At 41.2% G+C, this 12,943-nt stretch overlaps 1 pseudogene; it reads right to left on the minus strand.

Annotated features, from left to right (window-relative positions):
• Nucleotides 1-444: 444 nt before the first annotated feature.
• On the minus strand, nt 445-1,394 carry LOC129553648 (olfactory receptor 52I1-like; annotated as a pseudogene).
• Between the last annotated feature and the right edge of the window lie 11,549 nt (nt 1,395-12,943).

Consider the following 12,943-nt stretch of genomic DNA (forward strand, 5'->3'; position numbering starts at 1 on the left):
CAAAAATACTCTCCACAGTTTTATCTTGGAATTTCTCTGCTACTAGGTGAACCAAGCAAGATCCACAGAATTCTAAGGCATCTTTGAAGTTGGCTGGAATCTTCAAGGGCTCAACAGATAAAGTGTTCATGAACCCAAGTTGGAGTGGTTAAAGAGGCAGTGCGTCAGCAAGCTCCATGTTCAATTCCATATTTGCTTGGCCCTCAGGCCATGGATCGGAGAAGGCAATGGCAAGCCACTCCAGTACTCTTGCCTAGAAAATCCCATGGATGGAGGAGCCTGGTGGGCTGCAGTCCATGGGGTCGCTAAGGGTCGGACATGACTGAGCAACTTCACTTTCACTTTTCACTTTCCACTTTCACACATTGGAGAAGGAAATGGCAACCCACTCCAGTGTTCTTGCCTGGAGAATCCCAGGGACAGGGGAGCCTGGTGGGCTTCCGTCTATGGGGTCACACAGAGTCGGACACGACTGAAGTGACTTAGCAGCAGCAGCAGCAGCAGGCTATAGATGATGGGATTCAAGGTTGATGGGATAATCAGATACAAGTCAGCTAACAGCACTTGGGTGCTCAAAGACACTATGTCCTCCCCTAGCCAGGCCACATAGACTGATGCCATCCCAGGCATGTAGTTCAGAGCCATAACCCCAACATGGGAGCCACATGTGCTTAATGCTTTCAACTGAGCATTCTTTGAGAGACCAAAAACTGCCTGGAGAATCAGGATGTAGGAGGCAGCAATAAACGCCACATCAGAACCCACAATAATGGAGGAAACAATCAGGCTTAGAGACTACTAGGCCTGGGTTCGGCACAAGCCAACTTGGCCACAGCTATGTGCTCACAGTAGGAATGGAGAACCACGTTGGAGCCACAGAAAGGCAGATGACTCACCATCCAGCTGAGTGGAGTCATGAATACGGTCGCTCTGATGGTGATGGTCACACTCATTCCCAGCATCACTCGAGGTGTGAGAATTCTCTTATAGTGTAGGGGCTTACAGATGGCCACATAGCAGTTGAAAACCATGGCCAGCAGCAGTCCTGTCTCCACAGCTGTGGCTGCATGGACAAAATACATCTGAGTGAAACAAGCAGTAAAGCTGATGGAGTTGTCTCCTGAGGAGAAGATGCTCACCATCTTGGGCACCACCAAGGAGGCCATAACAATGTCCACGGCAGCCAGGACACACATAAAGCAGTGCATGGGCTCCTGTAGAGTGGAATCCATCCAGATGACAGTCACTATGAGGGTGTTTGCTAACAGGGCTGTGGTATACATGATGCTCAGTGAGATAGCAAGCCAAAGATGCGAAGACTGCAAACCTGGGATACCCACCAGGATGAAGGTGGCAGGGGCTTCTGTTGTATGGTTGTAGGGTGACCCCAGCATCACAGATGAGACTGCTTTCCTGTTAATGTATAAAATTAGATAATAAAATAATGCAATCCTGTAAGACTTGTTCCCAGCTCTGGTGTTAGGAGAGCCTGATTGTATTCTCAATTCAGTGGGCCATAGGATGAAGGAATCCACATGTGACAAAGTTATCCTATCCCCCCTTACACTATCCTCCTCAGTATTCTTTGCCTTACTAATTTCTATTCATTCTTCAAAAGTCAGCTCATGAGCCACCTCCTTTGGAAAGTCTTTTCTCCTCTACCACCTCCGCCAACCCCTGCCGGAACTAAATTAGGTAACTTAAGAACTTATGGAATCTCCTATGCTGACCTCTGAGGGATCTAAATTGACCATTCCAGTACTCTGCCTGGGACCTTATTCAATTATGTGTGTCTTGGTCATGGCCTTATAACTTTTACCAAGTGTGTGACCCAGAGTTCTGTTGCCCAGATCCATTAAAAGAAGATATGTGTACTAATCATAGCAAACAGTTGAATGAATGAGAAATCAGAGGAAAGTTTTTCTTTTATTTCGGTATGATAAGTTCCTAATATTTAATCATTGTTGAATGAAACAATGAACTTCCTGAGATTAAACACGTCTCATCCTGCATCTTTACCTTCCTCAAATGCTCACTGCCCTAACACTGGATCTCTCAAGGCCTCAGGCTAGTGGGTAGACACATGGATATTATGTGACTATGTTGACTTTATAATACTCAAATAAGGCCCAAGAACTCTATTCCAGGTGTCCAAGCAACCTTAAATAAAGAATGCTTATTTGCCAAGTCTTTAGACTGTTGTTAATTATAACATCCTGTCCGTCCCCTCAGGAAGAGGCTTTCAGGCTGAGACCTTTCCATATCCTTGGACACTCTTTACTTGATTCTTTCTGATTGTTTCTCATTAGGCTTGGATTCTTCCTGAAAAATTGGGTCAATCAGATTGACAGTACTGGCCTCAGAATCCCATCAGCTGCTGTAGCATTTTCTCCTGTTAACCAAGCATGTTAATCAAATGTTAGACCAACATTTACCTGGTTCTCAATGCTAACCATATGACATGCATTTGCCCTTTCCAGTAGCCCCCTGGAGAGCCTACTACTGATTGACCCCACACCTAGCTACCAACAGCAGCCTTGACAAGAGACCTCACACATTTTTTAAAAAGTCAAATTTCTAGAATATGATTGCAAACAGGCAAACAAAACCCTAAACATAAGAAATGCCTTATAATGAGACAGACTGAATAAAGTAATTGTTGTTCAGTTGCTAAGTCATGTCCCACTCTTAGTAACCCCATGGACTACAGCTTGCCTGGCTTCCCTGTCCTTCACTATCTCCAGGAGTTTCCTCAAACTCATGTCAATTGAGTTTATGCTATCCAACCACCTCATCCTCTGTTGCCCCTTCTCCTTGTGCCCTCAATCTTTCCCATCATCAAGGTCTTTCCCAATGAGTCAGTTCTTCATATCAGGTGGCCAAACTATCTGTTTTCATAGTCAGAGAAACTTGCTGTGTCTAGCCACTGGGTGAGACATCTTCAGTGATAGACCATGAGAGAAGGGAAAGCCTTTTGAAGTAGACTGGTAGTATAGAGTGAAAAAGACTTGTTCAGGACATCTTTAAGATTGCTATGTGTTTCCTGGATGCCACAGACCCACGGTTAAGCATTATTCCTTAAAGAATCAAGAAAGAGTTTGAGGAACCAAACTGCCTCCTCCCCCCACCCACCTCTGATCCCAGCTCTTTCCCTCTGCATCCCCGCTCCAACTTGTAGCAGGTCCTACCTTTCATTCCCTTGAGGCTTCATTTCCCTCATTACTTTTTCTTGTTGATAGCACTACTAGACAGTTACATATCTTGTTAGTCCTTTCCAATGACATTTGGTTTGGTTGGTCCTTTTTTCTTATTATTTTACTCTTCAGTCTATTGCTACTGAAAAATTTTTTGCTAAGATCAACAATTATCTCTATCAGTGACATGTTGATGGAATGTTTTCAGTCCATCAACACTTTTCACTGTTTCAATCCAGTGCTTTCAGTCTTAAATTTTACTTGACCTATCCAAAACATTTAACATTACTGCTTGGTCTCATATTTTGGGGTTAATTTTTTATTGAAATATACATACTGTAAAATGGACAGTTGATAAAATTTTATCTGTGAGGATATGAACATACCCCCAAGGCTACTATCCAGATCAAGATATACAATTGCTTCCTAGTTCTTGAGGTACACTGTTCTTCATGGCCAAGTTTTTCTAAAACATTTCCAGCCCACAGCCTGCCTCTGTCTTCAACCCTACAGAGACATTCACATGAAGAGCTGGAGAGCCAATCACTAAAGAACTTAGACTATCACTTAATTCAATAATGAAATTGAAGGATATGTGAGAATTTTTTATTCCTATTTAAAGGATTGAAAATACTCAATTCAAATGAAGATCATCTTAAAGGTAAAAGAAAGAATGCACAATTTACTCAAATGAATCCTTTGTGTTTATGATAAACCAATGCCTCCCCCCTCTAGGACATAATGCCCATGCTTCTAATAAGCCCTACTGCTCAGTTTCTATTCTCTCAAATTCCCCTGGTCCCTGAAAACCCTGTCTCGATTACCACAAAGTTAGACTAACCCTTTCCTCTCTCAGCTTTAAATCAAAGTAGTCATGTGTTCCTGTTCCTGTTCTCTCCCCAGTTGTCCCATGATTTCCAGGATGTGAACTTGCTATCAGCAGTACCTGCTAGCCCTGGCCAGCCCATTTTAGTGGGTTTGAGAGCTTATGTCCTCCTTTCTAGGATGGCTCTGGCTTTGAGACTTCAAGCCAAACACCATCCCCAGGTCAGTTACCCACATCTCTGGAATTTCCTCTATTTGATTTCTTCTGGTTGTCCACATTTCTTCCACTCAAAGGGGATTTATATAAGATCCTTCAGGACAAGCAACATGAGATCATATATGAACAACATGGATACATGGTGAGGAGTTTTGTCATTTTCAAAGACCTCCCATTAAGAGTCCTCTTCCCCCTTTAGATTCTCTATCACCCTGCTTTTCCCCTGGACACCCCAGCTTTCCTTGGCCTCTGCCCAGCAGCCAAACACTGTAACTTCTCCAGAGACTGATTTTTGTTTGTGCTCTGGTCCCCAGAGTGTTCCAGATTGTAGGAACAGGCAGATGCCTAATGGTTAAGGAGTCTTTGTTTCTTCAAATCCTCAGAGGCTACTTAAGAGTTAGAAGAATATAGAGTGTATTCTGAAAGGAAAACAAAAGGCCCAAGATTAGTTCGATTTTGAAAAATGTAAAACAAATGCACTGAAAGGAAAGCTCACTCACAATCTCCTTGGGCTAAAGTTTGGGTCTTTGTACATCACCAAGAGAACCTTCATGATTCTGATAACTACATAGTATTCTGCCTTCCGTTCTACTAAATCTATGACAAAAGGAGGAAAACAGGAGGGAATTGTGGAAAGGATAGGACTGGGCACAAAAAGCCATAGATTATAATGAAGGAGAATTAAGACTATATAGCTAGGCAATTGGCCCTTTAGAGTGACTGATTTGTGCGATGAAAATAATTCATTACAGGTCTTTAAAATATGATGTGGGAATGGTTGTGCTGAAAACAAACTGTGAGACTAGTATATGAGAACTATGGGCTTTTCCTGTTGTAGGGACTGCAATATATACATTATGTATTATCACACTGATGCTGTGTAAGGCAACCTCTGACGTAGTTTTAAGTTTGAAGGTAGTGACTGTTGAGTTAGGATTTGGCAACAAACTAGATACTAGGTTAGGTACAGGCAGAAGGAAAATAATTCCTATAATGAAGAATAGTAAAAAAAAATCTACCTTAATTGTGAAGTCCCTCAGTCGTGTTGTTCACATATGAAGGAGGTGAAACAGGTCAAAATGGAGAAATAAACTCATTCTGCCCACCATGCTTCGAAATTACTTTTTGAACATTATTAGCAGCAGAAGAGGAGAACTTTCCATCATCTGCCTGGAAGGGAATGAACTGGTAAGTCACACACCTGGTCCTGGCAAAGGATTGAGCAGTTCTATATTAGAGGGAACATATGTTTTTGTGTGTGAGAGGGTGGCTCCCTGGGGTGGTGTGTATTAATGGATCTGTAGCAAGTGCTTCCAGTGATGCCCATGGAAACTTAGCAGGGATGCCAGGGGCCAAATCAACGGTGTTCTTTTTGTTCTTTTATTAAGACAAATCTTGGAAGGTTCCTGGAAAATGAAGATTATTAGGTGAATTCATTAAAATCTTGAATGAATTAAGGAATGGAATGGCTTCATTTGTAATGTGATATTTGGGTTGTTTGCTTTTCTGTTTATAAGCTGATTTGAATGCTATGATTACTTGTTAAAAGAATTAAGGTTAAACCTAATACATGTTATCATAATGCCTGATTTTCAAGACCAGCCAAGAAGGTAAAAGGTCTTAAGTGTATGAAAATTCTTTCCTCTAGGATAGTTGTTTATACTTCTCTTCTAAGAATGAGGACCCCTTTTCATAATGAGTATGTATATTTTTAATTTTTGTAATAAAGTATATACACACAGTCACAGATACAGGAAAAAAACACAGTATAAGAAAAGATCCCATTAACATCTGTATTTACAAAAACAACACCAAAAATTCCAGGAATAAATTTAATAGAAGTAATATACAGGAACTAGATGGAAAAATATTATAAAATGCTACTAAGATATATAACAGAAAATCTAAATAAGTGAAATATATTTTGTCCTTTGATAAGATTCATATTGAAAAGATATTATTTCTTCTTAATCTATATATTACTTGAAGTTCCAATTGATTTCCCTTTGTAACTATTAAAATTTTGATCTAGAACAGGGGTCAGTGAAGTTTTTCTCTAAAGTATCTTAATATTTTAAGTTTTGTGGGTAACATAGTTTCCAATATAGCTACATAATTCTGTCTTGTGGTGAGAAAGTGGCCACAGATAATGCTTAATGAGTGTGTATTCTGATAAAAATGTATGGACACTGTGAAAAAACAAAACAAGCAAAAAACCAAAAAACAAGAACCTTTTATGTCTGATTCACCATTGTAGCTCCAGTCTGGCAGTGTGTGTGCATATATAAATATTTAAGTGAGGGAACTTTCATTCATATGCCTAGAATCAAAACAAAAATAACCTCTTCTTGCCACATAGGGGCATGAAAGACTGGATGTTATTTAATTACAATCCCATTCAAAAACTTATTTAATGGCTAATTACAAAAGTGGTCCAGAAGGGGAAGAGGCAGGTAGCCATGTGGAGGGCAGAGACTGCTCTGCTCCTGGAATGCCTAGGGCTGTGCCTGCAGTTTAATGTGATCATTCACTGTAAGATAAGAATGAGCTTTGCCCATCCATATATTTTACTGGCAGAAAAACCAAGTGGTGCAATGCCTGAGCCTTGAGGGGAAAAGCTTTTCAAAGGGTAAAATGCTTGGGTCCTGCAAAAGGTGGAGACAAAGGCCAAGAATTCTCGAATTTACAACTCCTTGCAGAAAATTTAATCTTCATTTTTTTTTCAAGAAGGATTGGTTATAATCTCTTAAAAATCCAAACACTGAGAGTCTACTGTGGGTCCCAGTTTATAGTTAAATGAGCATATGTTGCTTTATGTGATAGGTCAGGGGTCATATCTGAATATATTGGGAGAAGCACAGGGTTTTCTGTTTGGGGTAGCCATGGCGGAGAACCAGTCCACTTTTGGAAGTATGAAGTTCAGTATTTGAGTACCAGCAGTGGGTCTCAGCCAGCTTCAGTGAATTCCAAAGTGAAAGAAACACAAAGCTGGCAGATAGGCTTCTAATGGAAATACCAGCAAGAAATCTCTGCTTAAGTGCTGGCTGGACTATCCCTTTGTTGCTTGTCATCAGATTCTTTAATGCATCTGATAATTTTTTTATTTAATGGATGTGGCCAAGTCAGTGGGTTGCATGTAGAAACAGAATAGTGTGATTTGTCAAAATGGAAATCTTATCAAATATACTTAACCTTATCAAATATACAAACCATGGTCTTGATTTGGTTTTATGTTATGATGTTGCAAGCGGATGGGAACTCATTATCTGATTTTTAGGGATGGATTCATACTTCTTTGATTTTCAAAAATAGAAAACATTCTAAGGAAGTAAATAATATAAATGTTAGCAAAATATATGGTTGCTAAGTTGTTAAGTATCAAATCTCTTTGGAAAAGTTACTACATGAATACTGATCTACATTAGGGGCTTCCCTGGTGGCTCAGAAGGTAAAGCGTCTGCTTGCAATGCAGAAAAGACGGGTTTGATCCCTGGATCAGGAAGGTCCCCTGGAGAAGGAAATAGAAACCCACTCCAGTACTCTTGCCTGGAAAATCCCATGGATGGAGAAGCCTGGTAGGCTACAGTCCATGGGGTCACAAAGAGTCAGACACAACTAAGTGACTTCACTTTCACTTTCACAGTTTCAATAGTGCCTACAAATACCCCTTAAAATGATGAAATTAAAAATTCATTGGTTTATTTTTAGGTATATACAGTATGTCAAGTGTTATTTTATGTGATTTCTACTCATTTTTAGTTTAATCTTCAGTACCCTCTATAAATTAGAGGGTTTGTTTTCCCATCAGTAGAAAGGAGATAAAGACTCAGATACAGTAATTTTTCATCAGCACTTATTAGAAAATTATATTTTATTAAGATTTTCAGGCCCAACTTTCCCCCAACCCTAATCTGCTCCTATTCCCCTTTCTCTAGCCACCAGATTGCCAGTTCTTCCAGCGCACTACTGTAGCCCTGAGAAAGCATCTGTGAACTCAACTCCAGAACAACTGACTTCATGTTTCTCTGAGGCTGATGGTCGAGCCTGGAGAGGCAGCTGCATGGCACTGGAGTGACAGTGAGGAGATACCCCACGTCTGTTGCTGAGCACTGGAGCAGTGGCTGCGTGGTGCTGGAGTGACTGTGAGGTGATACCCCATGTCCAAGGACAGCCCCAGCAAGACGCCTGTTTGAAATGGAACAACCTATTGACTTCAGAAGAAAACATGCTGCTTTCCCATTCCATTACCATATCTGTCCAAGTCTCCTGACAAGCCCGTGAGTACTTCTGAGCTTGACAGAACCCTGTTGTTGGAAAGAGCTGGTGGAAGTTAACTTTGATTTCTTGCTGTGGTGTCAGTTCTGTGACCTCCCAAGAAGAGCTACACCTCCTTTTATCAAAGCAACTAGAAAGCTGGAGGCAGGGCATTTATAAGCTCAGTAGAGGAGAAATTCTGCCTGGGGATGCCATGGCTAGACACTTTGTAAAACTGTGAGGATTAAGAAATGAGAAATTTATGCAGTCATGATACAGTAAAGAAGACCTACAAGAAAATGTGGGCTGGCACTCTAGGCTTCATTGTCTTAGGTCAGCGTTTTTGAGATGTCTTATGCAGAAAGGTAATTCTAGGACATTTCAGTGTCAAAATACTTTGCAAGGAGGAGCACAGGAAGATGGCAGAGGAATAGGACGGGGCGACCACTTTCTCCCCCACAAAATCAGCAAAAGAACATTTGAACGCTGAGTAAATCCCACAAAACAACTTCTGAATACCGGCAGAGGACATCAGGCACCCAGAAAAGCAGCCCATAGTTCTCGAAAGGAGGTAGGAAATAGTATAAAAGATAAAAAGAGAGACAAAAGAGGGAGGGACGGAGTTCCGTCCCGGGAAGGGAGGCTTAAAAAAAAAAAAAAGAGAAGTTTCCAAACACCTGGAAACACTGGCAAGTGGAACCTCAGAGGGCCACATAACTGGGAGACAAAAGACATAAATAATTAAAACTCATGGACTAAGTACCCAGAGGAAACTCTCAGTGGAGAAGTGGCGCAGACGCCCACATCCCCCACTAGCAGGCGGGGGCTGGGCAGGGAGGCGCGGCGGCACTTAGAGGGAGAACCGGGCTTGAACGCCCCAGGGCAGAGGGCGCAAACTTAAGATAGCGAAACAGACCCTTAAAATAGCGAAGCCTGCGAAAAGCCCCAACCCAAGACTCTGCCAGCCCCCGCTCACAGAACAAAGGACTGAGCAGAGCAGGCCGTCAGCAGGCGGCCCAACCTCCAGCCCCCACTGACACAGGCAGGGAGGGCAGCCAGCTCCGGAAGGGGCAGCTGCGGCCCCAGAGAGGCTTCCCATACCAAGCTGCAGGCAGACTTCCTTGCTAACCAAGACTTCTTGGGTTTGGGCTGGTTGATATCCGCCTGAGAAAGTGCACTGGTTGTACACGCAGAAAACCGAGTGGCAGGGACCAGCAAGGCGATAAGTCACAGCGACCGCTCGCCAAACACCTGGTCACCTGAGTTGCTCGGACCAGGGAAGGCACCAAACGCAGGCCCAGCCAAGCCTGCACCTTTGTGGAGTACCCAAGGACCGGAACCTGAGCCGCTCAGACCTGGGAAGTGCATGCAACCCAGTGCCAGCCGCGGACAGCTCCTGGCAGAGCAACCTAGAGCCTAAGCAGCAGAAAAGGGAAAGCACACACGCCTGGAGCGGGAGTATTCCCAGTGTAGCCGAGACACTGCGAGCACTCCCCACAGATGCCAGGGATATTTGTTAGCTGTGTTCCTCCCTCCCCACAGCAGGACTGAACAGGTGACCTGGGGGAAAAAAATGTGTCCACCACCGCACCCTGGTGTCAGGACGGGAATTAGACACTGAGAAGACCAGAAAACAGAAGAGCTTTTCCAACAGAAGGAACTGCCTTGGAAGTAACAGAGGGGAAGCCTTGACCCTACTGCAAGAATAAGACTGAAAACCAGAGGCAGAGCCTTAAGTCCAAACCCTGAGAACACCAGAGATCTCCTGTTCCAGAGAACATTAATTCATAGGTACTCATCAAATTCCTCCATACATACACTGAAACCAAGCACCACCCAAGGGTCAACAAGTTTCAGTGAAAGACATACTATGCAAACTATCCAGCAACACAGGAGAATAGCACTGAGCTTCAATATACAGGCTGCCAAAAGCCACTCCAAACCCATTGACATCTCAAACTCATTACTGGACACTTCATTGCACTCCAGAGAGAAGAAACCCAGCTCCACCCACCAGAACATCAACACAAGCTTCCCTAACCAGGGAACCTTGACAAGTCACCCATCCAACCCCACACACAACGAGGTAACTACATATAAAGAGAACTCCTCAAAATGCCAGAAGATAGAAAGGCCACCCTGAACATAGCAATATAAGCAAGATGAAGAGGCAGAGAAATACCCAGCAAGTAAAGGAACAGGATAAATGCCCACCAACACAAACAAAAGAGGACGATATAGGGAACCTACCTAATAAAGAATTTCGAATTTTAATTGTGAAAATGATTCAAAATCTGGAAAGCAAAATGGAGTTACAGATAAATAAACTGGAGAAAAGGATTGAGAAGATGCAAGAAATGTTTAATAAGGAATTACAGGAAATAAAAAAGAGTCAATATATAACAAATAATGCAATAGATGAGATCAGAAACACTCTCGAGGGAACAAACAGTAGAATAACGGAGGCAGAAGACAGGATAAGCGAGCTAGAAGATAGAATTGTATAAATAAATGAAACAGAGACAGAAAAAGAAAAAAGAATTAAAAGAAATGAGGACAATATTAGAGACATATGGGACAATATTAAACGCTCCAACATTCGAATCATAGGAGTCCCAGAAGAAGAAGACAAAAAGAAAGACCATGAGAGAATACTTGAGGAGATAATAGTTGAAAATTTCCCTAAAATGGGGAAGGAAATAATCACCAAAGTCCAAGAAACACAGAGTCCCTAATAGAATAAACCCAAGGAAAAATACTCCAAGGCACATATTAATCAAATTAACAAAGATCAAACACAAAGAACTAATACTCATATCAGATAAAATAGATTTTAAAACAAAGCCTGTGAAAAGAGACAAAGAAGGAAACTACATAATGATCAAAGGATCAATCCAAGAAGAAGATATAACAATTATAAATATTTATGCACCCAACATAGGAGCACCGCAATATGTAAGACAATTACTAACAAGTATGAAAGAGGAAATTAACAATAATACAATAATAGTGGGAGACTTAATACCCCACTCACACCTATGGATAGATCAACTAAACAGAAAATTAACAAGGAAACACAAACTTTAAATGATACAATAGACCAGTTAGTCCTAATAGATCTCTATAGGACATTTCACCCCAAAACAATGAATTTCACCTTTTTCTCAAGTGCACATGGAACCTTTTCCAGGATAGATCACATCCTGGGCCATAAATCTAGCCTTGGTAAATTCAAAAAAATTGAAATCATTCCAAGCATCTTTTCTGACCACAATGCAGTAAGATTAGATCTCAATTACAGGAGAAAAACTATTAAAAATGCCAACATATGGAGGCTGAACAACACGCTGCTGAATAATGAACAAATCATGGAAGAAATCAAAAGAGAAATCAAAATATGCATAGAAATAAATGAAAATGAAAACAACCCAAAACCTCTGGGACACTGTAAAAGCAGTGCTAAGGGGGAAGTTCATAGCAATACAGGCACACCTCAAGAAACAAGAAAAAAGTCAACTAAATTACCTAACTCTACATTTAAAGAAACTAGAAAAGGAAGAAATGAAGAACCCCAGGGTTAGTAGAAGGAAAGAAATCGTAAACATTATTGCAGAGATAATTGCAAAAGAAACAAAAGAGACCATAGCAAAAATCAACAAAGCCAAAAGCTGGTTCTTTGAGAAGGTAAATAAAATTGACAAACCACTCGCCAGACTCATCAAGAAACAAAGGGAGAACCAAATCAATAAAATTAGAAATGAAAATGGAGAGATCACAACCGACAACACAGAAATACATAGGATTATTACAGAATACTATCAGCAATCATATGGCAATAAAATGAATAACTTGAAAGAAATGGACAAATTCCTAGAAAAGTACACCCTGCCAAAACTGAACCAGGAAGAATTAGAAAATCTGAACAGACCCATCACAAGCACGGAACTAGAGGATGTAATCAGAAATCTTCCAGGAAACAAAAGCCCAGGTCCAGACGGCTTCACAGCTGAATTCTACCAAAAATTTAGAGAAGAACTAACACTTATTCTATTCAAACTCTTCCAGAAAACTGCTGAGGAAGGGAAACTTCCAAACTCATTCCATGAGGCCACCATCACCCTAATCCCAAAACCTGGTAAAGATCCCACAAAAAAAGAAAACTACAGGCCAATATCACTGATGAACGTAGATGCAAAAATCCTTAACAAAATTCTAGCAATCAGAATCCAACAACACATTAAGAAGATCATACATCATGACCAAGTGGGCTTTATCCCAGGAATGCAAGGATTCTTCAATATCCGCAAATCAATCAATGTAATACACCACATTAACAAACTGAAAAATAAAAATCATATGATTATCTCAATAGATGCAGAGAAAGCCTTCCACAAAATACAACATCCATTTATGATAAAAACCCTCCAGAAAGTGGGAATAGAAGGGACATACC

The sequence above is a fragment of the Moschus berezovskii genome, chromosome 14, assembly GCF_049115385.1.
Source record: "Moschus berezovskii isolate FMDL1 chromosome 14, NW_MosBer_1.0, whole genome shotgun sequence".
NCBI classification, from domain to species: Eukaryota; Metazoa; Chordata; class Mammalia; order Artiodactyla; family Moschidae; genus Moschus; species Moschus berezovskii.